Here is a 22,760-nt window from a genome sequence, read left to right as displayed (position 1 = left end):
TAACTCCTTCCGAATCAAAAGTTATGCCCGTCTGAAGGGTGGGAGATCAAAACCTGCGCACGGGAGCGTACGCTATGAAAGAATAAAGTGCGGGGCTATTGATGGGTGCGATCGTACCAGCACTAATGCACCGGATCCAATCAGAACTCCGAAGTTAAGCGTGCTTGGGCGAGAGTAGTACTAGGATGGGTGACCCCCTTGGAAGACCTCGTGTTGAGCCTCTTTTTGCAAGTGCGTTCATTTTTATTTTTTTTTCTGTTCGGTTGGTCTTGCTGTAGTCCGAAACTCAATTAGCGGTTGGCGAGTAAAATGAAAAAAAGCTACGACAATCTCCACGAGCCGGTGATGAGCGGGTCCTAAAACCTTAAACGTGCCGAAAAACAGTAGCTGCGAACTAAAAGTGGCCGAAATGGCTCGAAACGGCCTCTTTTTGTTTCCCGGAGTAGCCACGGGATGTACCTGTATCTCTGCACGTGCGGGTCGGCGAGAGCTACGCGGTGATATGCTGTGGGTCCCGTAACTCCTTACGGATCAAAAGTTATGCCCGTCTGAAGGGTGTGGGATCAGAACCTGCGCACGGGAGCGTACGGTATGAAAGAATAAAGTGCCGGGCTATTGATGGGTGCGATCGTACCAGCACTAATGCACCGGATCCCATCAGAACTCCGAAGTTAAGCGTGCTTGGGCGAGAGTAGTACTAGGTTGGGTGACCCCCTTGGAAGACCTCGTGTTGCACCTCTTTTTGCAAGTGCGTTCATTTTTATTTTTTTTCCGTTCGGTTTGTCTTGCTGTGGTCCAAAACTCGATTAGCGGTTGGCGAGTAAAATGAAAAAAAGCTACAACAATCTCCACGAGCCGGTGATGAGCGGGTCCTACAACCTTAAACGTGCCGAAAAATAGTAGATGCGAACTAAAAGTGGCTGAAATGGCTCGAAACGGCCTCTTTATGTTTCCCGGAGTAGCCACGGGATGTACCCGTATCTCTGCACGTGCGGGTCGGCGAGAGCTTCGCGGTGATATGCTGTGGGTCCCGTAACTCCTTCCGGATCAATAGTTATGCCCGTCTGAAGGGTGGGGGATCAGAACCTGCGCACGGGAGCGTACGGTATGAAAGAATAAAGTGCGGGGCTATTGATGGGTGCGATCGTACCAGCACTAATGCACCGGATCCCATCAGAACTCCGAAGTTAAGCGTGCTTGGGCGAGATTAGTACTAGGATGGGTGACCCCGTTGGAAGACCTCGTGTTGCACCTCTCTTTGCAAGTGCGTTCATTTTTATTTTTTTTTCCGTTCGGTTGGCCTTGCTGTGGTCCGAAACTCAATTAGCGGTTGGCGAGTAAATGAAAAAAAGCTACGACAATCTCCACGAGCCGGTGATGAGCGGGTCCTACAACCTTAAACGTGCCGAAAAACAGTAGCTGCGAACTAAAAGTGGCCGAAATGGCTCGAAATGGCCTCTTTTTTTTTCCCGGAGTAGCCACGGGATGTACCCATATCTCTGCACGTGCGGGTCGGCGAGAGCTTCGCGGTGATATGCTGTGGGTCCCGTAACTCCTTCCGGATCAAAAGTTATGCCCGTCTGAAGGGTGGGGGATCAGAACCTGCGCACGGGAGCGTACGGTATGAAAGAATAAAGTGCGGGGCTAATTGATGGGTGCGATCGTACCAGCACTAATGCACCGGATCCAATCAGAACTCCGAAGTTAAGCGTGCTTGGGCGAGAGTAGTACTAGGATGGGTGACCCCCTTGGAAGACCTCGTGTTGCACCTCTTTTTGCAAGTGCGTTCATTTTTATTTTTTTTTCCGTTCGGTTGGTCTTGCTATGATTCGAAACTCGATTAGCGGTTGGCGAGTAAAATGAAAAAAAGCTACGACAATCTCCACGAGCCGGTGATGAGCGGGTCCTACAACCTTAAACGTGCCGAAAAACAGTAGCTGCGAACTAAAAGTGGCCGAAATGGCTCGAAACGGCCTCTTTTTGTTTCCCGGAGTAGCCACGGGATGTACCTGCATCTCTGCACGTGCGGGGCGGCGAGAGCTTCGCGGTGATATGCTGTGGGTCCCGTAACTCCTTCCGGATCAAAAGTTATGCCCGTCTGAAGGGTGGGGGATCAGAACCTGCGCACGGGAGCGTACGCTATGAAAGAATAAAGTGCGGGGCTATTGATGGGTGCGATTGTACCAGCACTAATGCACCGGATCCCATCAGAACTCCGAAGTTAAGCGTGCTTGGGCGAGAGTAGTACTAGGATGGGTGACCCCCTTGGAAGACCTCGTGTTGCACCTCTCTTTGCAAGTGCGTTCATTTTTATTTTTTTTTCCGTTCGGTTGGTCTTGCTGTGGTCCGAAACTCGATTAGCGGTTGGCGAGTAAAATGTAAAAAAGCTACGACAATCTCCACGAGCCGGTGATGAGCGGGTCCTACAACCTTAAACGTGCCGAAAAACAGTAGCTGCGAACTAAAAGTGGCCGAAATGGCTCGAAACGGCCTCTTTTTGTTTCCCGGAGTAGCCACGGGATGTACCCATATCTCTGCACGTGCGGGTCGGCGAGAGCTTCGCGGTGATATGCTGTGGGTCCCGTAACTCCTTCCGAATCAAAAGTTATGCCCGTCTGAAGGGTGGGAGATCAAAACCTGCGCACGGGAGCGTACGCTACGAAAGAATAAAGTGCGGGGCTATTGATGGGTGCGATCGTACCAGCACTAATGCACCGGATCCAATCAGAACTCCGAAGTTAAGCGTGCTTGGGCGAGAGTAGTACTAGGATGGGTGACCCCCTTGGAAGACCTCGTGTTGAGCCTCTTTTTGCAAGTGCGTTCATTTTTATTTTTTTTTCTGTTCGGTTGGTCTTGCTGTAGTCCGAAACTCAATTAGCGGTTGGCGAGTAAAATGAAAAAAAGCTACGACAATCTCCACGAGCCGGTGATGAGCGGGTCCTAAAACCTTAAACGTGCCGAAAAACAGTAGCTGCGAACTAAAAGTGGCCGAAATGGCTCGAAACGGCCTCTTTTTGTTTCCCGGAGTAGCCACGGGATGTACCTGTATCTCTGCACGTGCGGGTCGGCGAGAGCTACGCGGTGATATGCTGTGGGTCCCGTAACTCCTTACGGATCAAAAGTTATGCCCGTCTGAAGGGTGTGGGATCAGAACCTGCGCACGGGAGCGTACGGTATGAAAGAATAAAGTGCCGGGCTATTGATGGGTGCGATCGTACCAGCACTAATGCACCGGATCCCATCAGAACTCCGAAGTTAAGCGTGCTTGGGCGAGAGTAGTACTAGGTTGGGTGACCCCCTTGGAAGACCTCGTGTTGCACCTCTTTTTGCAAGTGCGTTCATTTTTATTTTTTTTCCGTTCGGTTGGTCTTGCTGTGGTCCGAAACTCTATTAGCGGTTGGCGAGTAAAATGAAAAAAAGCTACGACAATCTCCACGAGCCGGTGATGAGCGGGTCCTAAAACCATAAACGTGCCGAAAAACAGTAGCTGCGAACTAAAAGTGGCCGAAATGGCTCGAAACGGCCTCTTTTTGTTTCCCGGAGTAGCCACGGGATGTACCTGTATCTCTGCACGTGCGGGTCGGCGAGAGCTTCGCGGTGATATGCTGTGGGTCCCGTAACTCCTTACGGATCAAAAGTTATGCCCGTCTGAAGGGTGTGGGATCAGAACCTGCGCACGGGAGCGTACGGTATGAAAGAATAAAGTGCCGGGCTATTGATGGGTGCGATCGTACCAGCACTAATGCACCGGATCCCATCAGAACTCCGAAGTTAAGCGTGCTTAGGCGAGAGTAGTACTAGGATGGGTGACCCCCTTGGAAGACCTCGTGTAGCACCTCTTTTTGCAAGTGCGTTCATTTTTATTTTTTTTCCGTTCGGTTGGTCTTGCTGTGGTCCAAAACTCGATTAGCGGTTGGCGAGTAAAATGAAAAAAAGCTACGACAATCTCCACGAGCCGGTGATGAGCGGGTCCTACAACCTTAAACGTGCCGAAAAATAGTAGATGCGAACTAAAAGTGGCTGAAATGGCTCGAAACGGCCTCTTTATGTTTCCCGGAGTAGCCACGGGATGTACCCGTATCTCTGCACGTGCGAGTCGGCGAGAGCTTCGCGGTGATATGCTGTGGGTCCTGTAACTCCTTCCGGATCAATAGTTATGCCCGTCTGAAGGGTGGGGGATCAGAACCTGCGCACGGGAGCGTACGGTATGAAAGAATAAAGTGCGGGGCTATTGATGGGTGCGATCGTACCAGCACTAATGCACCGGATCCCATCAGAACTCCGAAGTTAAGCGTGCTTGGGCGAGATTAGTACTAGGATGGGTGACCCCGTTGGAAGACCTCGTGTTGCACCTCTCTTTGCAAGTGCGTTCATTTTTATTTTTTTTTCCGTTCGGTTGGCCTTGCTGTGGTCCGAAACTCAATTAGCGGTTGGCGAGTAAATGAAAAAAAGCTACGACAATCTCCACGAGCCGGTGATGAGCGGGTCCTACAACCTTAAACGTGCCGAAAAACAGTAGCTGCGAACTAAAAGTGGCCGAAATGGCTCGAAATGGCCTCTTTTTTTTTCCCGGAGTAGCCACGGGATGTACCCATATCTCTGCACGTGCGGGTCGGCGAGAGCTTCGCGGTGATATGCTGTGGGTCCCGTAACTCCTTCCGGATCAAAAGTTATGCCCGTCTGAAGGGTGGGGGATCAGAACCTGCGCACGGGAGCGTACGGTATGAAAGAATAAAGTGCGGGGCTAATTGATGGGTGCGATCGTACCAGCACTAATGCACCGGATCCAATCAGAACTCCGAAGTTAAGCGTGCTTGGGCGAGAGTAGTACTAGGATGGGTGACCCCCTTGGAAGACCTCGTGTTGCACCTCTTTTTGCAAGTGCGTTCATTTTTATTTTTTTTTCCGTTCGGTTGGTCTTGCTATGATTCGAAACTCGATTAGCGGTTGGCGAGTAAAATGAAAAAAAGCTACGACAATCTCCACGAGCCGGTGATGAGCGGGTCCTACAACCTTAAACGTGCCGAAAAACAGTAGCTGCGAACTAAAAGTGGCCGAAATGGCTCGAAACGGCCTCTTTTTGTTTCCCGGAGTAGCCACGGGATGTACCTGCATCTCTGCACGTGCGGGGCGGCGGGAGCTTCGCGGTGATATGCTGTGGGTCCCGTAACTCCTTCCGGATCAAAAGTTATGCCCGTCTGAAGGGTGGGGGATCAGAACCTGCGCACGGGAGCGTACGCTATGAAAGAATAAAGTGCGGGGCTATTGATGGGTGCGATTGTACCAGCACTAATGCACCGGATCCCATCAGAACTCCGAAGTTAAGCGTGCTTGGGCGAGAGTAGTACTAGGATGGGTGACCCCCTTGGAAGACCTCGTGTTGCACCTCTCTTTGCAAGTGCGTTCATTTTTATTTTTTTTTCCGTTCGGTTGGTCTTGCTGTGGTCCGAAACTCGATTAGCGGTTGGCGAGTAAAATGTAAAAAAGCTACGACAATCTCCACGAGCCGGTGATGAGCGGGTCCTACAACCTTAAACGTGCCGAAAAATAGTAGATGCGAACTAAAAGTGGCTGAAATGGCTCGAAACGGCCTCTTTATGTTTCCCGGAGTAGCCACGGGATGTACCCGTATCTCTGCACGTGCGGGTCGGCGAGAGCTTCGCGGTGATATGCTGTGGGTCCCGTAACTCCTTCCGGATCAATAGTTATGCCCGTCTGAAGGGTGGGGGATCAGAACCTGCGCACGGGAGCGTACGGTATGAAAGAATAAAGTGCGGGGCTATTGATGGGTGCGATCGTACCAGCACTAATGCACCGGATCCCATCAGAACTCCGAAGTTAAGCGTGCTTGGGCGAGATTAGTACTAGGATGGGTGACCCCGTTGGAAGACCTCGTGTTGCACCTCTCTTTGCAAGTGCGTTCATTTTTATTTTTTTTTCCGTTCGGTTGGCCTTGCTGTGGTCCGAAACTCAATTAGCGGTTGGCGAGTAAATGAAAAAAAGCTACGACAATCTCCACGAGCCGGTGATGAGCGGGTCCTACAACCTTAAACGTGCCGAAAAACAGTAGCTGCGAACTAAAAGTGGCCGAAATGGCTCGAAATGGCCTCTTTTTTTTTCCCGGAGTAGCCACGGGATGTACCCATATCTCTGCACGTGCGGGTCGGCGAGAGCTTCGCGGTGATATGCTGTGGGTCCCGTAACTCCTTCCGGATCAAAAGTTATGCCCGTCTGAAGGGTGGGGGATCAGAACCTGCGCACGGGAGCGTACGGTATGAAAGAATAAAGTGCGGGGCTAATTGATGGGTGCGATCGTACCAGCACTAATGCACCGGATCCAATCAGAACTCCGAAGTTAAGCGTGCTTGGGCGAGAGTAGTACTAGGATGGGTGACCCCCTTGGAAGACCTCGTGTTGCACCTCTTTTTGCAAGTGCGTTCATTTTTATTTTTTTTTCCGTTCGGTTGGTCTTGCTATGATTCGAAACTCGATTAGCGGTTGGCGAGTAAAATGAAAAAAAGCTACGACAATCTCCACGAGCCGGTGATGAGCGGGTCCTACAACCTTAAACGTGCCGAAAAACAGTAGCTGCGAACTAAAAGTGGCCGAAATGGCTCGAAACGGCCTCTTTTTGTTTCCCGGAGTAGCCACGGGATGTACCTGCATCTCTGCACGTGCGGGGCGGCGAGAGCTTCGCGGTGATATGCTGTGGGTCCCGTAACTCCTTCCGGATCAAAAGTTATGCCCGTCTGAAGGGTGGGGGATCAGAACCTGCGCACGGGAGCGTACGCTATGAAAGAATAAAGTGCGGGGCTATTGATGGGTGCGATTGTACCAGCACTAATGCACCGGATCCCATCAGAACTCCGAAGTTAAGCGTGCTTGGGCGAGAGTAGTACTAGGATGGGTGACCCCCTTGGAAGACCTCGTGTTGCACCTCTCTTTGCAAGTGCGTTCATTTTTATTTTTTTTTCCGTTCGGTTGGTCTTGCTGTGGTCCGAAACTCGATTAGCGGTTGGCGAGTAAAATGTAAAAAAGCTACGACAATCTCCACGAGCCGGTGATGAGCGGGTCCTACAACCTTAAACGTGCCGAAAAACAGTAGCTGCGAACTAAAAGTGGCCGAAATGGCTCGAAACGGCCTCTTTTTGTTTCCCGGAGTAGCCACGGGATGTACCCATATCTCTGCACGTGCGGGTCGGCGAGAGCTTCGCGGTGATATGCTGTGGGTCCCGTAACTCCTTCCGAATCAAAAGTTATGCCCGTCTGAAGGGTGGGAGATCAAAACCTGCGCACGGGAGCGTACGCTATGAAAGAATAATGTGCGGGGCTATTGATGGGTGCGATCGTACCAGCACTAATGCACCGGATCCAATCAGAACTCCGAAGTTAAGCGTGCTTGGGCGAGAGTAGTACTAGGATGGGTGACCCCCTTGGAAGACCTCGTGTTGAGCCTCTTTTTGCAAGTGCGTTCATTTTTATTTTTTTTTCTGTTCGGTTGGTCTTGCTGTAGTCCGAAACTCAATTAGCGGTTGGCGAGTAAAATGAAAAAAAGCTACGACAATCTCCACGAGCCGGTGATGAGCGGGTCCTAAAACCTTAAACGTGCCGAAAAACAGTAGCTGCGAACTAAAAGTGGCCGAAATGGCTCGAAACGGCCTCTTTTTGTTTCCCGGAGTAGCCACGGGATGTACCTGTATCTCTGCACGTGCGGGTCGGCGAGAGCTACGCGGTGATATGCTGTGGGTCCCGTAACTCCTTACGGATCAAAAGTTATGCCCGTCTGAAGGGTGTGGGATCAGAACCTGCGCACGGGAGCGTACGGTATGAAAGAATAAAGTGCCGGGCTATTGATGGGTGCGATCGTACCAGCACTAATGCACCGGATCCCATCAGAACTCCGAAGTTAAGCGTGCTTGGGCGAGAGTAGTACTAGGTTGGGTGACCCCCTTGGAAGACCTCGTGTTGCACCTCTTTTTGCAAGTGCGTTCATTTTTATTTTTTTTCCGTTCGGTTGGTCTTGCTGTGGTCCGAAACTCTATTAGCGGTTGGCGAGTAAAATGAAAAAAAGCTACGACAATCTCCACGAGCCGGTGATGAGCGGGTCCTAAAACCTTAAACGTGCCGAAAAACAGTAGCTGCGAACTAAAAGTGGCCGAAATGGCTCGAAACGGCCTCTTTTTGTTTCCCGGAGTAGCCACGGGATGTACCTGTATCTCTGCACGTGCGGGTCGGCGAGAGCTTCGCGGTGATATGCTGTGGGTCCCGTAACTCCTTACGGATCAAAAGTTATGCCCGTCTGAAGGGTGTGGGATCAGAACCTGCGCACGGGAGCGTACGGTATGAAAGAATAAAGTGCCGGGCTATTGATGGGTGCGATCGTACCAGCACTAATGCACCGGATCCCATCAGAACTCCGAAGTTAAGCGTGCTTAGGCGAGAGTAGTACTAGGATGGGTGACCCCCTTGGAAGACCTCGTGTAGCACCTCTTTTTGCAAGTGCGTTCATTTTTATTTTTTTTCCGTTCGGTTGGTCTTGCTGTGGTCCAAAACTCGATTAGCGGTTGGCGAGTAAAATGAAAAAAAGCTACGACAATCTCCACGAGCCGGTGATGAGCGGGTCCTACAACCTTAAACGTGCCGAAAAATAGTAGATGCGAACTAAAAGTGGCTGAAATGGCTCGAAACGGCCTCTTTATGTTTCCCGGAGTAGCCACGGGATGTACCCGTATCTCTGCACGTGCGGGTCGGCGAGAGCTTCGCGGTGATATGCTGTGGGTCCCGTAACTCCTTCCGGATCAATAGTTATGCCCGTCTGAAGGGTGGGGGATCAGAACCTGCGCACGGGAGCGTACGGTATGAAAGAATAAAGTGCGGGGCTATTGATGGGTGCGATCGTACCAGCACTAATGCACCGGATCCCATCAGAACTCCGAAGTTAAGCGTGCTTGGGCGAGATTAGTACTAGGATGGGTGACCCCGTTGGAAGACCTCGTGTTGCACCTCTCTTTGCAAGTGCGTTCATTTTTATTTTTTTTTCCGTTCGGTTGGCCTTGCTGTGGTCCGAAACTCAATTAGCGGTTGGCGAGTAAATGAAAAAAAGCTACGACAATCTCCACGAGCCGGTGATGAGCGGGTCCTACAACCTTAAACGTGCCGAAAAACAGTAGCTGCGAACTAAAAGTGGCCGAAATGGCTCGAAATGGCCTCTTTTTTTTTCCCGGAGTAGCCACGGGATGTACCCATATCTCTGCACGTGCGGGTCGGCGAGAGCTTCGCGGTGATATGCTGTGGGTCCCGTAACTCCTTCCGGATCAAAAGTTATGCCCGTCTGAAGGGTGGGGGATCAGAACCTGCGCACGGGAGCGTACGGTATGAAAGAATAAAGTGCGGGGCTAATTGATGGGTGCGATCGTACCAGCACTAATGCACCGGATCCAATCAGAACTCCGAAGTTAAGCGTGCTTGGGCGAGAGTAGTACTAGGATGGGTGACCCCCTTGGAAGACCTCGTGTTGCACCTCTTTTTGCAAGTGCGTTCATTTTTATTTTTTTTTCCGTTCGGTTGGTCTTGCTATGATTCGAAACTCGATTAGCGGTTGGCGAGTAAAATGAAAAAAAGCTACGACAATCTCCACGAGCCGGTGATGAGCGGGTCCTACAACCTTAAACGTGCCGAAAAACAGTAGCTGCGAACTAAAAGTGGCCGAAATGGCTCGAAACGGCCTCTTTTTGTTTCCCGGAGTAGCCACGGGATGTACCTGCATCTCTGCACGTGCGGGGCGGCGAGAGCTTCGCGGTGATATGCTGTGGGTCCCGTAACTCCTTCCGGATCAAAAGTTATGCCCGTCTGAAGGGTGGGGGATCAGAACCTGCGCACGGGAGCGTACGCTATGAAAGAATAAAGTGCGGGGCTATTGATGGGTGCGATTGTACCAGCACTAATGCACCGGATCCCATCAGAACTCCGAAGTTAAGCGTGCTTGGGCGAGAGTAGTACTAGGATGGGTGACCCCCTTGGAAGACCTCGTGTTGCACCTCTCTTTGCAAGTGCGTTCATTTTTATTTTTTTTTCCGTTCGGTTGGTCTTGCTGTGGTCCGAAACTCGATTAGCGGTTGGCGAGTAAAATGTAAAAAAGCTACGACAATCTCCACGAGCCGGTGATGAGTGGGTCCTACAACCTTAAACGTGCCGAAAAACAGTAGCTGCGAACTAAAAGTGGCCGAAATGGCTCGAAACGGCCTCTTTTTGTTTCCCGGAGTAGCCACGGGATGTACCCATATCTCTGCACGTGCGGGTCGGCGAGAGCTTCGCGGTGATATGCTGTGGGTCCCGTAACTCCTTCCGAATCAAAAGTTATGCCCGTCTGAAGGGTGGGAGATCAAAACCTGCGCACGGGAGCGTACGCTATGAAAGAATAAAGTGCGGGGCTATTGATGGGTGCGATCGTACCAGCACTAATGCACCGGATCCAATCAGAACTCCGAAGTTAAGCGTGCTTGGGCGAGAGTAGTACTAGGATGGGTGACCCCCTTGGAAGACCTCGTGTTGAGCCTCTTTTTGCAAGTGCGTTCATTTTTATTTTTTTTTCTGTTCGGTTGGTCTTGCTGTAGTCCGAAACTCAATTAGCGGTTGGCGAGTAAAATGAAAAAAAGCTACGACAATCTCCACGAGCCGGTGATGAGCGGGTCCTAAAACCTTAAACGTGCCGAAAAACAGTAGCTGCGAACTAAAAGTGGCCGAAATGGCTCGAAACGGCCTCTTTTTGTTTCCCGGAGTAGCCACGGGATGTACCTGTATCTCTGCACGTGCGGGTCGGCGAGAGCTACGCGGTGATATGCTGTGGGTCCCGTAACTCCTTACGGATCAAAAGTTATGCCCGTCTGAAGGGTGTGGGATCAGAACCTGCGCACGGGAGCGTACGGTATGAAAGAATAAAGTGCCGGGCTATTGATGGGTGCGATCGTACCAGCACTAATGCACCGGATCCAATCAGAACTCCGAAGTTAAGCGTGCTTGGGCGAGAGTAGTACTAGGATGGGTGACCCCCTTGGAAGACCTCGTGTTGCACCTCTTTTTGCAAGTGCGTTCATTTTTATTTTTTTTTCCGTTCGGTTGGTCTTGCTATGATTCGAAACTCGATTAGCGGTTGGCGAGTAAAATGAAAAAAAGCTACAACAATCTCCACGAGCCGGTGATGAGCGGGTCCTACAACCTTAAACGTGCCGAAAAACAGTAGCTGCGAACTAAAAGTGGCCGAAATGGCTCGAAACGGCCTCTTTTTGTTTCCCGGAGTAGCCACGGGATGTACCTGTATCTCTGCACGTGCGGGTCGGCGAGAGCTACGCGGTGATATGCTGTGGGTCCCGTAACTCCTTACGGATCAAAAGTTATGCCCGTCTGAAGGGTGTGGGATCAGAACCTGCGCACGGGAGCGTACGGTATGAAAGAATAAAGTGCGGGGCTATTGATGGGTGCGATCGTACCAGCACTAATGCACCGGATCCAATCAGAACTCCGAAGTTAAGCGTGCTTGGGCGAGAGTAGTACTAGGATGGGTGACCCCCTTGGAAGACCTCGTGTTGCACCTCTTTTTGCAAGTGCGTTCATTTTTATTTTTTTTTCCGTTCGGTTGGTCTTGCTATGATTCGAAACTCGATTAGCGGTTGGCGAGTAAAATGAAAAAAAGCTACGACAATCTCCACGAGCCGGTGATGAGCGGGTCCTAAAACCTTAAACGTGCCGAAAAACAGTAGCTGCGAACTAAAAGTGGCCGAAATGGCTCGAAACGGCCTCTTTTTGTTTCCCGGAGTAGCCACGGGATGTACCTGTATCTCTGCACGTGCGGGTCGGCGAGAGCTACGCGGTGATATGCTGTGGGTCCCGTAACTCCTTACGGATCAAAAGTTATGCCCGTCTGAAGGGTGTGGGATCAGAACCTGCGCACGGGAGCGTACGGTATGAAAGAATAAAGTGCGGGGCTATTGATGGGTGCGATCGTACCAGCACTAATGCACCGGATCCCATCAGAACTCCGAAGTTAAGCGTGCTTGGGCGAGATTAGTACTAGGATGGGTGACCCCGTTGGAAGACCTCGTGTTGCACCTCTCTTTGCAAGTGCGTTCATTTTTATTTTTTTTTCCGTTCGGTTGGCCTTGCTGTGGTCCGAAACTCAATTAGCGGTTGGCGAGTAAATGAAAAAAAGCTACGACAATCTCCACGAGCCGGTGATGAGCGGGTCCTACAACCTTAAACGTGCCGAAAAACAGTAGCTGCGAACTAAAAGTGGCCGAAATGGCTCGAAATGGCCTCTTTTTTTTTCCCGGAGTAGCCACGGGATGTACCCATATCTCTGCACGTGCGGGTCGGCGAGAGCTTCGCGGTGATATGCTGTGGGTCCCGTAACTCCTTCCGGATCAAAAGTTATGCCCGTCTGAAGGGTGGGGGATCAGAACCTGCGCACGGGAGCGTACGGTATGAAAGAATAAAGTGCGGGGCTAATTGATGGGTGCGATCGTACCAGCACTAATGCACCGGATCCAATCAGAACTCCGAAGTTAAGCGTGCTTGGGCGAGAGTAGTACTAGGATGGGTGACCCCCTTGGAAGACCTCGTGTTGCACCTCTTTTTGCAAGTGCGTTCATTTTTATTTTTTTTTCCGTTCGGTTGGTCTTGCTATGATTCGAAACTCGATTAGCGGTTGGCGAGTAAAATGAAAAAAAGCTACGACAATCTCCACGAGCCGGTGATGAGCGGGTCCTACAACCTTAAACGTGCCGAAAAACAGTAGCTGCGAACTAAAAGTGGCCGAAATGGCTCGAAACGGCCTCTTTTTGTTTCCCGGAGTAGCCACGGGATGTACCTGCATCTCTGCACGTGCGGGGCGGCGAGAGCTTCGCGGTGATATGCTGTGGGTCCCGTAACTCCTTCCGGATCAAAAGTTATGCCCGTCTGAAGGGTGGGGGATCAGAACCTGCGCACGGGAGCGTACGCTATGAAAGAATAAAGTGCGGGGCTATTGATGGGTGCGATTGTACCAGCACTAATGCACCGGATCCCATCAGAACTCCGAAGTTAAGCGTGCTTGGGCGAGAGTAGTACTAGGATGGGTGACCCCCTTGGAAGACCTCGTGTTGCACCTCTCTTTGCAAGTGCGTTCATTTTTATTTTTTTTTCCGTTCGGTTGGTCTTGCTGTGGTCCGAAACTCGATTAGCGGTTGGCGAGTAAAATGTAAAAAAGCTACGACAATCTCCACGAGCCGGTGATGAGCGGGTCCTACAACCTTAAACGTGCCGAAAAACAGTAGCTGCGAACTAAAAGTGGCCGAAATGGCTCGAAACGGCCTCTTTTTGTTTCCCGGAGTAGCCACGGGATGTACCCATATCTCTGCACGTGCGGGTCGGCGAGAGCTTCGCGGTGATATGCTGTGGGTCCCGTAACTCCTTCCGAATCAAAAGTTATGCCCGTCTGAAGGGTGGGAGATCAAAACCTGCGCACGGGAGCGTACGCTATGAAAGAATAAAGTGCGGGGCTATTGATGGGTGCGATCGTACCAGCACTAATGCACCGGATCCAATCAAAACTCCGAAGTTAAGCGTGCTTGGGCGAGAGTAGTACTAGGATGGGTGACCCCCTTGGAAGACCTCGTGTTGAGCCTCTTTTTGCAAGTGCGTTCATTTTTATTTTTTTTTCTGTTCGGTTGGTCTTGCTGTAGTCCGAAACTCAATTAGCGGTTGGCGAGTAAAATGAAAAAAAGCTACGACAATCTCCACGAGCCGGTGATGAGCGGGTCCTAAAACCTTAAACGTGCCGAAAAACAGTAGCTGCGAACTAAAAGTGGCCGAAATGGCTCGAAACGGCCTCTTTTTGTTTCCCGGAGTAGCCACGGGATGTACCTGTATCTCTGCACGTGCGGGTCGGCGAGAGCTTCGCGGTGATATGCTGTGGGTCCCGTAACTCCTTACGGATCAAAAGTTATGCCCGTCTGAAGGGTGTGGGATCAGAACCTGCGCACGGGAGCGTACGGTATGAAAGAATAAAGTGCCGGGCTATTGATGGGTGCGATCGTACCAGCACTAATGCACCGGATCCCATCAGAACTCCGAAGTTAAGCGTGCTTGGGCGAGAGTAGTACTAGGATTGGTGACCCCCTTGGAAGACCTCGTGTTGCACCTCTTTTTGCAAGTGCGTTCATTTTTATTTTTTTTCCGTTCGGTTGGTCTTGCTGTGGTCCGAAACTCGATTAGCGGTTGGCGAGTAAAATGAAAAAAAGCTACGACAATCTCCACGAGCCGGTGATGAGCGGGTCCTAAAACCTTAAACGTGCCGAAAAACAGTAGCTGCGAACTAAAAGTGGCCAAAATGGCTCGAAACGGCCTCTTTTTGTTTCCCGGAGTAGCCACGGGATGTACCTGTATCTCTGCACGTGCGGGTCGGCGAGAGCTTCGCGGTGATATGCTGTGGGTCCCGTAACTCCTTACGGATCAAAAGTTATGCCCGTCTGAAGGGTGTGGGATCAGAACCTGCGCACGGGAGCGTACGGTATGAAAGAATAAAGTGCCGGGCTATTGATGGGTGCGATCGTACCAGCACTAATGCACCGGATCCCATCAGAACTCCGAAGTTAAGCGTGCTTGGGCGAGAGTAGTACTAGGATGGGTGACCCCCTTGGAAGACCTCGTGTTGCACCTCTTTTTGCAAGTGCGTTCATTTTTATTTTTTTTCCGTTCGGTTGGTCTTGCTGTGGTCCGAAACTCGATTAGCAGTTGGCGAGTAAAATGAAAAAAAGCTACGACAATCTCCACGAGCCGGTGATGAGCGGGTCCTACAACCTTAAACGTGCCGAAAAACAGTAGCTGCGAACTAAAAGTGGCCGAAATGGCTCGAAACGGCCTCTTTTTGTTTCCCGGAGTAGCCACGGGATGTACCTGTATCTCTGCACGTGCGGGTCGGCGAGAGCTACGCGGTGATATGCTGTGGGTCCCGTAACTCCTTACGGATCAAAAGTTATGCCCGTCTGAAGGGTGTGGGATCAGAACCTGCGCACGGGAGCGTACGGTATGAAAGAATAAAGTGCGGGGCTATTGATGGGTGCGATCGTACCAGCACTAATGCACCGGATCCAATCAGAACTCCGAAGTTAAGCGTGCTTGGGCGAGAGTAGTACTAGGATGGGTGACCCCCTTGGAAGACCTCGTGTTGCACCTCTTTTTGCAAGTGCGTTCATTTTTATTTTTTTTTCCGTTCGGTTGGTCTTGCTATGATTCGAAACTCGATTAGCGGTTGGCGAGTAAAATGAAAAAAAGCTACGACAATCTCCACGAGCCGGTGATGAGCGGGTCCTAAAACCTTAAACGTGCCGAAAAACAGTAGCTGCGAACTAAAAGTGGCCGAAATGGCTCGAAATGGCCTCTTTTTGTTTCCCGGAGTAGCCACAGGATGTACCCGTATCTCTGCACGTTCGGGTCGGCGAGAGCTTCGCGGTGATATGCTGTGGGTCCCGTAACTCCTTCCGGATCAAAAGTTATGCCCGTCTGAAGGGTGGGGGATCAGAACCTGCGCACGGGAGCGTACGGTATGAAAGAATAAAGTGCGGGGCTATTGATGGGTGCGATCGTACCAGCACTAATGCACCGGATCCAATCAGAACTCCGAAGTTAAGCGTGCTTGGGCGAGAGTAGTACTAGGATGGGTGACCCCCTTGGAAGACCTCGTGTTGAGCCTCTTTTTGCAAGTGCGTTCATTTTTATTTTTTTTTCCGTTCGGTTGGTCTTGCTGTGATCCGAAACTCGATTAGCGGTTGGCGAGTAAAATGAAAAAAAGCTACGACAATCTCCACGAGCCGGTGATGAGCGGGTCCTACAACCTTAAACGTGCCGAAAAACAGTAGCTGCGAACTAAAAGTGGCCGAAATGGCTCGAAACGGCCTCTTTTTGTTTCCCGGAGTAGAAACGGGATGTACCCATATCTCTGCACGTGCGGGTCGGCGAGAGCTTCGCGGTGATATGCTGTGGGTCCCGTAACTCCTTCCGAATCAAAAGTTATGCCCGTCTGAAGGGTGGGAGATCAAAACCTGCGCACGGGAGCGTATGCTATGAAAGAATAAAGTGCGGGGCTATTGATGGGTGCGATCATACCAGCACTAATGCACCGGATCCAATCAGAACTCCGAAGTTAAGCGTGCTTGGGCGAGAGTAGTACTAGGATGGGTGACCCCCTTGGAAGACCTCGTGTTGAGCCTCTTTTTGCAAGTGCGTTCATTTTTATTTTTTTTCCGTTCGGTTGGTCTTGCTGTAGTCCGAAACTCAATTAGCGGTTGGCGAGTAAAATGAAAAAAAGCTACGACAATCTCCACGAGCCGGTGATGAGCGGGTCCTAAAACCTTAAACGTGCCGAAAAACAGTAGCTGCGAACTAAAAGTGGCCGAAATGGCTCGAAACGGCCTCTTTTTGTTTCCCGGAGTAGGCACGGGATGTACCTGTATCTCTGCACGTGCGGGTTGGCGAGAGCTTCGCGGTGATATGCTGTGGGTCCCGTAACTCCTTCCGGATCAAAAGTTATGCCCGTCTGAAGGGTGGGGGATCAGAACCTGCGCACGGGAGCGTACGGTATGAAAGAATAAAGTGCGGGGCTATTGATGGGTGCGATCGTACCAGCACTAATGCACCGGATCCAATCAGAACTCCGAAGTTAAGCGTGCTTGGGCGAGAGTAGTACTAGGATGGGTGACCCCCTTGGAAGACCTCGTGTTGAGCCTCTTTTTGCAAGTGCGTTCATTTTTATTTTTTTTTCCGTTCGGTTGGTCTTGCTGTGATCCGAAACTCGATTAGCGGTTGGCGAGTAAAATGAAAAAAAGCTACGACAATCTCCACGAGCCGGTGATGAGCGGGTCCTACAACCTTAAACGTGCCGAAAAACAGTAGCTGCGAACTAAAAGTGGCCAAAATGGCTCGAAACGGCCTCTTTTTGTTTCCCGGAGTAGCCACGGGATGTACCCATATCTCTGCACGTGCGGGTCGGCGAGAGCTTCGCGGTGATATGCTGTGGGTCCCGTAACTCCTTCCGGATCAAAAGTTATGCCCGTCTGAAGGGTGGGGGATCAGAACCTGCGCACGGGAGCGTACGGTATGAAAGAATAAAGTGCGGGGCTAATTGATGGGTGCGATCGTACCAGCACTAATGCACCGGATCCAATCAGAACTCCGAAGTTAAGCGTGCTTGGGCGAGAGTAGTACTAGGATGGGTGACCCCCTTGGAAGACCTCGTGTTGCACCTCTTTTTGCAAGTGCGTTCATTTTTATTTTTTTTTCCGTTCGGTTGGTCTTGCTATGATTCGAAACTCGATTAGCGGTTGGCGAGTAAAATGAAAAAAAGCTACGACAATCTCCACGAGCCGGTGATGAGCGGGTCCTACAACCTTAAACGTGCCGAAAAACAGTAGCTGCGAACTAAAAGTGGCCGAAATGGCTCGAAACGGCCTCTTTTTGTTTCCCGGAGTAGCCACGGGATGTACCCATATCTCTGCACGTGCGGGTCGGCGAGAGCTTCGCGGTGATATGCTGTGGGTCCCGTAACTCCTTCCGAATCAAAAGTTATGCCCGTCTGAAGGGTGGGAGATCAAAACCTGCGCACGGGAGCGTACGCTATGAAAGAATAAAGTGCGGGGCTATTGATGGGTGCGATCGTACCAGCACTAATGCACCGGATCCAATCAAAACTCCGAAGTTAAGCGTGCTTGGGCGAGAGTAGTACTAGGATGGGTGACCCCCTTGGAAGATCTCGTGTTGAGCCTCTTTTTGCAAGTGCGTTCATTTTTATTTTTTTTTCTGTTCGGTTGGTCTTGCTGTAGTCCGAAACTCAATTAGCGGTTGGCGAGTAAAATGAAAAAAAGCTACGACAATCTCCACGAGCCGGTGATGAGCGGGTCCTAAAACCTTAAACGTGCCGAAAAACAGTAGCTGCGAACTAAAAGTGGCCGAAATGGCTCGAAACGGCCTCTTTTTGTTTCCCGGAGTAGCCACGGGATGTACCTGTATCTCTGCACGTGCGGGTCGGCGAGAGCTTCGCGGTGATATGCTGTGGGTCCCGTAACTCCTTACGGATCAAAAGTTATGCCCGTCTGAAGGGTGTGGGATCAGAACCTGCGCACGGGAGCGTACGGTATGAAAGAATAAAGTGCCGGGCTATTGATGGGTGCGATCGTACCAGCACTAATGCACCGGATCCCATCAGAACTCCGAAGTTAAGCGTGCTTGGGCGAGAGTAGTACTAGGATTGGTGACCCCCTTGGAAGACCTCGTGTTGCACCTCTTTTTGCAAGTGCGTTCATTTTTATTTTTTTTCCGTTCGGTTGGTCTTGCTGTGGTCCGAAACTCGATTAGCGGTTGGCGAGTAAAATGAAAAAAAGCTACGACAATCTCCACGAGCCGGTGATGAGCGGGTCCTAAAACCTTAAACGTGCCGAAAAACAGTAGCTGCGAACTAAAAGTGGCCAAAATGGCTCGAAACGGCCTCTTTTTGTTTCCCGGAGTAGCCACGGGATGTACCTGTATCTCTGCACGTGCGGGTCGGTGAGAGCTTCGCGGTGATATGCTGTGGGTCCCGTAACTCCTTACGGATCAAAAGTTATGCCCGTCTGAAGGGTGTGGGATCAGAACCTGCGCACGGGAGCGTACGGTATGAAAGAATAAAGTGCCGGGCTATTGATGGGTGCGATCGTACCAGCACTAATGCACCGGATCCCATCAGAACTCCGAAGTTAAGCGTGCTTGGGCGAGAGTAGTACTAGGATGGGTGACCCCCTTGGAAGACCTCGTGTTGCACCTCTTTTTGCAAGTGCGTTCATTTTTATTTTTTTTCCGTTCGGTTGGTCTTGCTGTGGTCCGAAACTCGATTAGCAGTTGGCGAGTAAAATGAAAAAAAGCTACGACAATCTCCACGAGCCGGTGATGAGCGGGTCCTACAACCTTAAACGTGCCGAAAAACAGTAGCTGCGAACTAAAAGTGGCCAAAATGGCTCGAAACGGCCTCTTTTTGTTTCCCGGAGTAGCCACGGGATGTACCTGTATCTCTGCACGTGCGGGTCGGTGAGAGCTTCGCGGTGATATGCTGTGGGTCCCGTAACTCCTTTCGGATCAAAAGTTATGCCCGTCTGAAGGGTGTGGGATCAGAACCTGCGCACGGGAGCGTACGGTATGAAAGAATAAAGTGCCGGGCTATTGATGGGTGCGATCGTACCAGCACTAATGCACCGGATCCCATCAGAACTCCGAAGTTAAGCGTGCTTGGGCGAGAGTAGTACTAGGATGGGTGACCCCCTTGGAAGACCTCGTGTTGCACCTCTTTTTGCAAGTGCGTTCATTTTTATTTTTTTTCCGTTCGGTTGGTCTTGCTGTGGTCCGAAACTCGATTAGCAGTTGGCGAGTAAAATGAAAAAAAGCTACGACAATCTCCACGAGCCGGTGATGAGCGGGTCCTACAACCTTAAACGTGCCGAAAAACAGTAGCTGCGAACTAAAAGTGGCCGAAATGGCTCGAAATGGCCTCTTTTTGTTTCCCGGAGTAGCCACAGGATGTACCCGTATCTCTGCACGTGCGGGTCGGCGAGAGCTTCGCGGTGATATGCTGTGGGTCCCGTAACTCCTTCCGAATCAAAAGTTATGCCCGTCTGAAGGGTGGGAGATCAAAACCTGCGCACGGGAGCGTATGCTATGAAAGAATAAAGTGCGGGGCTATTGATGGGTGCGATCATACCAGCACTAATGCACCGGATCCAATCAGAACTCCGAAGTTAAGCGTGCTTGGGCGAGAGTAGTACTAGGATGGGTGACCCCCTTGGAAGACCTCGTGTTGAGCCTCTTTTTGCAAGTGCGTTCATTTTTATTTTTTTTCCGTTCGGTTGGTCTTGCTGTAGTCCGAAACTCAATTAGCGGTTGGCGAGTAAAATGAAAAAAAGCTACGACAATCTCCACGAGCCGGTGATGAGCGGGTCCTAAAACCTTAAACGTGCCGAAAAACAGTAGCTGCGAACTAAAAGTGGCCGAAATGGCTCGAAACGGCCTCTTTTTGTTTCCCGGAGTAGGCACGGGATGTACCTGTATCTCTGCACGTGCGGGTTGGCGAGAGCTTCGCGGTGATATGCTGTGGGTCCCGTAACTCCTTACGGATCAAAAGTTATGCCCGTCTGAAGGGTGTGGGATCAGAACCTGCGCACGGGAGCGTACGGTATGAAAGAATAAAGTGCCGGGCTATTGATGGGTGCGATCGTACCAGCACTAATGCACGGGATCCCATCAGAACTCCGAAGTTAAGCGTGCTTGGGCGAGAGTAGTACTAGGATGGGTGACCCCCTTGGAAGACCTCGTGTTGCACCTCTTTTTGCAAGTGCGTTCATTTTATTTTTTTTTCCGTTCGGTTGGTCTTGCTGTGGTCCGAAACTCGATTCGCGGTTGGCGAGTAAAATGAAAAAAAGCTACGACAATCTCCACGAGCCGGTGATGAGCGGGTCCTACAACCTTAAACGTGCCGAAAAATAGTAGATGCGAACTAAAAGTGGCTGAAATGGCTCGAAACGGCCTCTTTATGTTTCCCGGAGTAGCCACGGGATGTACCCGTATCTCTGCACGTGCGGGTCGGCGAGAGCTTCGCGGTGATATGCTGTGGGTCCCGTAACTCCTTCCGGATCAATAGTTATGCCCGTCTGAAGGGTGGGGGATCAGAACCTGCGCACGGGAGCGTACGGTATGAAAGAATAAAGTGCGGGGCTATTGATGGGTGCGATCGTACCAGCACTAATGCACCGGATCCCATCAGAACTCCGAAGTTAAGCGTGCTTGGGCGAGAGTAGTACTAGGATGGGTGACCCCCTTGGAAGACCTCGTGTTGCACCTCTTTTTGCAAGTGCGTTCATTTTATTTTTTTTTCCGTTCGGTTGGTCTTGCTGTGGTCCGAAACTCGATTCGCGGTTGGCGAGTAAAATGAAAAAAAGCTACGACAATCTCCACGAGCCGGTGATGAGCGGGTCCTAAAACCTTAAACGTGCCGAAAAACAGTAGCTGCGAACTAAAAGTGGCCGAAATGGCTCGAAACGGCCTCTTTTTGTTTCCCGGAGTAGCCACAGGATGTACCCGTATCGCTGCACGTTCGGGTCGGTGAGAGCTTCGCGGTGATATGTTGTGGGTCCCGTAACTCCTTCCGGATCAAAAGTTATGCCCGTCTGAAGGGTGGGGGATCAGAACCTGCGCACGGGAGCGTACGGTATGAAAGAATAAAGTGCGGGGCTATTGATGGGTGCGATCGTACCAGCACTAATGCACCGGATCCCATCAGAACTCAGAAGTTAAGCGTGCTTGGGCGAGAGTAGTACTAGGATGGGTGACCCCCTTGGAAGACCTCGTGTTGCACCTCTTTTTGCAAGTGCGTTCATTTTTATTTTTTTTTCCGTTCGGTTGGTCTTGCTGTGGTCCGAAACTCGATTCGCGGTTGGCGAGTAAAATGAAAAAAAGCTACGACAATCTCCACGAGCCGGTGATGAGCGGGTCCTACAACCTTAAACGTGCCGAAAAACAGTAGCTGCGAACTAAAAGTGGCCGAAATGGCTCGAAATGGCCTCTATTTGTTTCCCGGAGTAGCCACAGGATGTACCCGTATCTCTGCACGTTCGGGTCGGCGAGAGCTTCGCGGTGATATGCTGTGGGTCCCGTAACTCCTTCCGGATCAAAAGTTATGCCCGTCTGAAGGGTGGGGGATCAGAACCTGCGCACGGGAGCGTACGGTATGAAAGAATAAAGTGCGGGGCTATTGATGGGTGCGATCGTACCAGCACTAATGCACCGGATCCAATCAGAACTCCGAAGTTAAGCGTGCTTGGGCGAGAGTAGTACTAGGATGGGTGACCCCCTTGGAAGACCTCGTGTTGAGCCTCTTTTTGCAAGTGCGTTCATTTTTATTTTTTTTTCCGTTCGGTTGGTCTTGCTGTAGTCCGAAACTCAATTAGCGGTTGGCGAGTAAAATGAAAAAAAGCTACGACAATCTCCACGAGCCGGTGATGAGCGGGTCCTAAAACCTTAAACGTGCCGAAAAACAGTAGCTGCGAACTAAAAGTGGCCGAAATGGCTCGAAACGGCCTCTTTTTGTTTCCCGGAGTAGCCACGGGATGTACCTGTATCTCTGCACGTGCGGGTTGGCGAGAGCTTCACGGTGATATGCTGTGGGTCCCGTAACTCCTTACGGATCAAAAGTTATGCCCGTCTGAAGGGTGTGGGATCAGAACCTGCGCACGGGAGCGTACGGTATGAAAGAATAAAGTGCCGGGCTATTGATGGGTGCGATCGTACCAGCACTAATGCACCGGATCCCATCAGAACTCCGAAGTTAAGCGTGCTTGGGCGAGAGTAGTACTAGGATGGGTGACCCCCTTGGAAGACCTCGTGTTGCACCTCTTTTTGCAAGTGCGTTCATTTTATTTTTTTTTCCGTTCGGTTGGTCTTGCTGTAGTCCGAAACTCAATTAGCGGTTGGCGAGTAAAATGAAAAAAAGCTACGACAATCTCCACGAGCCGGTGATGAGCGGGTCCTAAAACCTTAAACGTGCCGAAAAACAGTAGCTGCGAACTAAAAGTGGCCGAAATGGCTCGAAATGGCCTCTTTTTGTTTCCCGGAGTAGCCACAGGATGTACCCGTATCGCTGCACGTTCGGGTCGGCGAGAGCTTCGCGGTGATATGCTGTGGGTCCCGTAACTCCTTCCGGATCAAAAGTTATG

The 22,760-nt window shown here is 51.0% G+C and overlaps 31 non-coding genes and 13 pseudogenes across 31 annotated transcripts; all 44 read left to right on the top strand.

The window, feature by feature from the left end:
• The first annotated feature begins 103 nt into the window (after positions 1-103).
• Positions 104-222, top strand: LOC148928059 (5S ribosomal RNA; annotated as a pseudogene).
• Positions 223-620: 398 nt separating this feature from the next.
• LOC148928058 (5S ribosomal RNA) lies at positions 621-739 on the top strand. The gene has a single exon (XR_016129273.1). It is a non-coding gene; the product is annotated as a 5S ribosomal RNA (ribosomal RNA).
• Positions 740-1,136: 397 nt separating this feature from the next.
• Positions 1,137-1,255, top strand: LOC148928057 (5S ribosomal RNA). The gene has a single exon (XR_016129264.1). It is a non-coding gene; the product is annotated as a 5S ribosomal RNA (ribosomal RNA).
• Positions 1,256-1,653: 398 nt separating this feature from the next.
• On the top strand, positions 1,654-1,772 carry LOC148928056 (5S ribosomal RNA). The gene has a single exon (XR_016129533.1). It is a non-coding gene; the product is annotated as a 5S ribosomal RNA (ribosomal RNA).
• Positions 1,773-2,170: 398 nt separating this feature from the next.
• LOC148928055 (5S ribosomal RNA) lies at positions 2,171-2,289 on the top strand. Its single transcript, XR_016129283.1, has one exon. It is a non-coding gene; the product is annotated as a 5S ribosomal RNA (ribosomal RNA).
• Positions 2,290-2,687: 398 nt separating this feature from the next.
• Positions 2,688-2,806, top strand: LOC148928054 (5S ribosomal RNA; annotated as a pseudogene).
• A 398-nt stretch (positions 2,807-3,204) lies between these two features.
• LOC148928053 (5S ribosomal RNA) lies at positions 3,205-3,323 on the top strand. The gene has a single exon (XR_016129272.1). It is a non-coding gene; the product is annotated as a 5S ribosomal RNA (ribosomal RNA).
• A 397-nt stretch (positions 3,324-3,720) lies between these two features.
• Positions 3,721-3,839, top strand: LOC148928052 (5S ribosomal RNA; annotated as a pseudogene).
• Positions 3,840-4,236: 397 nt separating this feature from the next.
• On the top strand, positions 4,237-4,355 carry LOC148928051 (5S ribosomal RNA). The gene has a single exon (XR_016129263.1). It is a non-coding gene; the product is annotated as a 5S ribosomal RNA (ribosomal RNA).
• Positions 4,356-4,753: 398 nt separating this feature from the next.
• On the top strand, positions 4,754-4,872 carry LOC148928050 (5S ribosomal RNA). The gene has a single exon (XR_016129532.1). It is a non-coding gene; the product is annotated as a 5S ribosomal RNA (ribosomal RNA).
• A 398-nt stretch (positions 4,873-5,270) lies between these two features.
• LOC148928049 (5S ribosomal RNA) lies at positions 5,271-5,389 on the top strand. The gene has a single exon (XR_016129282.1). It is a non-coding gene; the product is annotated as a 5S ribosomal RNA (ribosomal RNA).
• A 398-nt stretch (positions 5,390-5,787) lies between these two features.
• Positions 5,788-5,906, top strand: LOC148928048 (5S ribosomal RNA). Its single transcript, XR_016129262.1, has one exon. It is a non-coding gene; the product is annotated as a 5S ribosomal RNA (ribosomal RNA).
• A 398-nt stretch (positions 5,907-6,304) lies between these two features.
• LOC148928047 (5S ribosomal RNA) lies at positions 6,305-6,423 on the top strand. The gene has a single exon (XR_016129531.1). It is a non-coding gene; the product is annotated as a 5S ribosomal RNA (ribosomal RNA).
• Positions 6,424-6,821: 398 nt separating this feature from the next.
• LOC148928046 (5S ribosomal RNA) lies at positions 6,822-6,940 on the top strand. Its single transcript, XR_016129281.1, has one exon. It is a non-coding gene; the product is annotated as a 5S ribosomal RNA (ribosomal RNA).
• Positions 6,941-7,338: 398 nt separating this feature from the next.
• LOC148928045 (5S ribosomal RNA) lies at positions 7,339-7,457 on the top strand (annotated as a pseudogene).
• Positions 7,458-7,855: 398 nt separating this feature from the next.
• LOC148928044 (5S ribosomal RNA) lies at positions 7,856-7,974 on the top strand. The gene has a single exon (XR_016129271.1). It is a non-coding gene; the product is annotated as a 5S ribosomal RNA (ribosomal RNA).
• A 397-nt stretch (positions 7,975-8,371) lies between these two features.
• On the top strand, positions 8,372-8,490 carry LOC148928043 (5S ribosomal RNA; annotated as a pseudogene).
• A 397-nt stretch (positions 8,491-8,887) lies between these two features.
• LOC148928042 (5S ribosomal RNA) lies at positions 8,888-9,006 on the top strand. The gene has a single exon (XR_016129261.1). It is a non-coding gene; the product is annotated as a 5S ribosomal RNA (ribosomal RNA).
• A 398-nt stretch (positions 9,007-9,404) lies between these two features.
• On the top strand, positions 9,405-9,523 carry LOC148928041 (5S ribosomal RNA). The gene has a single exon (XR_016129530.1). It is a non-coding gene; the product is annotated as a 5S ribosomal RNA (ribosomal RNA).
• A 398-nt stretch (positions 9,524-9,921) lies between these two features.
• Positions 9,922-10,040, top strand: LOC148928040 (5S ribosomal RNA). The gene has a single exon (XR_016129280.1). It is a non-coding gene; the product is annotated as a 5S ribosomal RNA (ribosomal RNA).
• A 398-nt stretch (positions 10,041-10,438) lies between these two features.
• Positions 10,439-10,557, top strand: LOC148928039 (5S ribosomal RNA; annotated as a pseudogene).
• A 398-nt stretch (positions 10,558-10,955) lies between these two features.
• On the top strand, positions 10,956-11,074 carry LOC148928038 (5S ribosomal RNA). The gene has a single exon (XR_016129528.1). It is a non-coding gene; the product is annotated as a 5S ribosomal RNA (ribosomal RNA).
• Positions 11,075-11,472: 398 nt separating this feature from the next.
• On the top strand, positions 11,473-11,591 carry LOC148928037 (5S ribosomal RNA). The gene has a single exon (XR_016129527.1). It is a non-coding gene; the product is annotated as a 5S ribosomal RNA (ribosomal RNA).
• Positions 11,592-11,989: 398 nt separating this feature from the next.
• On the top strand, positions 11,990-12,108 carry LOC148928036 (5S ribosomal RNA). Its single transcript, XR_016129260.1, has one exon. It is a non-coding gene; the product is annotated as a 5S ribosomal RNA (ribosomal RNA).
• A 398-nt stretch (positions 12,109-12,506) lies between these two features.
• Positions 12,507-12,625, top strand: LOC148928035 (5S ribosomal RNA). The gene has a single exon (XR_016129526.1). It is a non-coding gene; the product is annotated as a 5S ribosomal RNA (ribosomal RNA).
• Positions 12,626-13,023: 398 nt separating this feature from the next.
• Positions 13,024-13,142, top strand: LOC148928034 (5S ribosomal RNA). The gene has a single exon (XR_016129279.1). It is a non-coding gene; the product is annotated as a 5S ribosomal RNA (ribosomal RNA).
• Positions 13,143-13,540: 398 nt separating this feature from the next.
• On the top strand, positions 13,541-13,659 carry LOC148928033 (5S ribosomal RNA; annotated as a pseudogene).
• A 398-nt stretch (positions 13,660-14,057) lies between these two features.
• On the top strand, positions 14,058-14,176 carry LOC148928032 (5S ribosomal RNA). The gene has a single exon (XR_016129626.1). It is a non-coding gene; the product is annotated as a 5S ribosomal RNA (ribosomal RNA).
• Positions 14,177-14,573: 397 nt separating this feature from the next.
• Positions 14,574-14,692, top strand: LOC148928031 (5S ribosomal RNA). The gene has a single exon (XR_016129208.1). It is a non-coding gene; the product is annotated as a 5S ribosomal RNA (ribosomal RNA).
• Positions 14,693-15,089: 397 nt separating this feature from the next.
• On the top strand, positions 15,090-15,208 carry LOC148928030 (5S ribosomal RNA). The gene has a single exon (XR_016129525.1). It is a non-coding gene; the product is annotated as a 5S ribosomal RNA (ribosomal RNA).
• Positions 15,209-15,606: 398 nt separating this feature from the next.
• LOC148928029 (5S ribosomal RNA) lies at positions 15,607-15,725 on the top strand (annotated as a pseudogene).
• A 398-nt stretch (positions 15,726-16,123) lies between these two features.
• LOC148928028 (5S ribosomal RNA) lies at positions 16,124-16,242 on the top strand (annotated as a pseudogene).
• A 397-nt stretch (positions 16,243-16,639) lies between these two features.
• LOC148928027 (5S ribosomal RNA) lies at positions 16,640-16,758 on the top strand (annotated as a pseudogene).
• Positions 16,759-17,157: 399 nt separating this feature from the next.
• On the top strand, positions 17,158-17,276 carry LOC148928026 (5S ribosomal RNA). The gene has a single exon (XR_016129524.1). It is a non-coding gene; the product is annotated as a 5S ribosomal RNA (ribosomal RNA).
• A 398-nt stretch (positions 17,277-17,674) lies between these two features.
• Positions 17,675-17,793, top strand: LOC148928025 (5S ribosomal RNA; annotated as a pseudogene).
• Positions 17,794-18,191: 398 nt separating this feature from the next.
• LOC148928024 (5S ribosomal RNA) lies at positions 18,192-18,310 on the top strand. The gene has a single exon (XR_016129625.1). It is a non-coding gene; the product is annotated as a 5S ribosomal RNA (ribosomal RNA).
• A 397-nt stretch (positions 18,311-18,707) lies between these two features.
• Positions 18,708-18,826, top strand: LOC148928023 (5S ribosomal RNA). The gene has a single exon (XR_016129207.1). It is a non-coding gene; the product is annotated as a 5S ribosomal RNA (ribosomal RNA).
• Positions 18,827-19,223: 397 nt separating this feature from the next.
• LOC148928022 (5S ribosomal RNA) lies at positions 19,224-19,342 on the top strand. The gene has a single exon (XR_016129206.1). It is a non-coding gene; the product is annotated as a 5S ribosomal RNA (ribosomal RNA).
• A 397-nt stretch (positions 19,343-19,739) lies between these two features.
• On the top strand, positions 19,740-19,858 carry LOC148928021 (5S ribosomal RNA; annotated as a pseudogene).
• A 397-nt stretch (positions 19,859-20,255) lies between these two features.
• Positions 20,256-20,374, top strand: LOC148928020 (5S ribosomal RNA). Its single transcript, XR_016129506.1, has one exon. It is a non-coding gene; the product is annotated as a 5S ribosomal RNA (ribosomal RNA).
• Positions 20,375-20,771: 397 nt separating this feature from the next.
• On the top strand, positions 20,772-20,890 carry LOC148928019 (5S ribosomal RNA). The gene has a single exon (XR_016129205.1). It is a non-coding gene; the product is annotated as a 5S ribosomal RNA (ribosomal RNA).
• Positions 20,891-21,287: 397 nt separating this feature from the next.
• LOC148928018 (5S ribosomal RNA) lies at positions 21,288-21,406 on the top strand. Its single transcript, XR_016129479.1, has one exon. It is a non-coding gene; the product is annotated as a 5S ribosomal RNA (ribosomal RNA).
• Positions 21,407-21,804: 398 nt separating this feature from the next.
• On the top strand, positions 21,805-21,923 carry LOC148928017 (5S ribosomal RNA; annotated as a pseudogene).
• Positions 21,924-22,321: 398 nt separating this feature from the next.
• LOC148928016 (5S ribosomal RNA) lies at positions 22,322-22,440 on the top strand. The gene has a single exon (XR_016129204.1). It is a non-coding gene; the product is annotated as a 5S ribosomal RNA (ribosomal RNA).
• Positions 22,441-22,760: the final 320 nt, after the last annotated feature.

The sequence above is a fragment of the Salvia hispanica genome, chromosome 4, assembly GCF_029641045.1.
Source record: "Salvia hispanica isolate PSC_SH4W2 chromosome 4, Shi_PSC_v1, whole genome shotgun sequence".
In the NCBI taxonomy this organism is placed as follows: domain Eukaryota; kingdom Viridiplantae; phylum Streptophyta; class Magnoliopsida; order Lamiales; family Lamiaceae; genus Salvia; species Salvia hispanica.
This window is presented reverse-complemented; position numbering and strand designations above follow the sequence as displayed.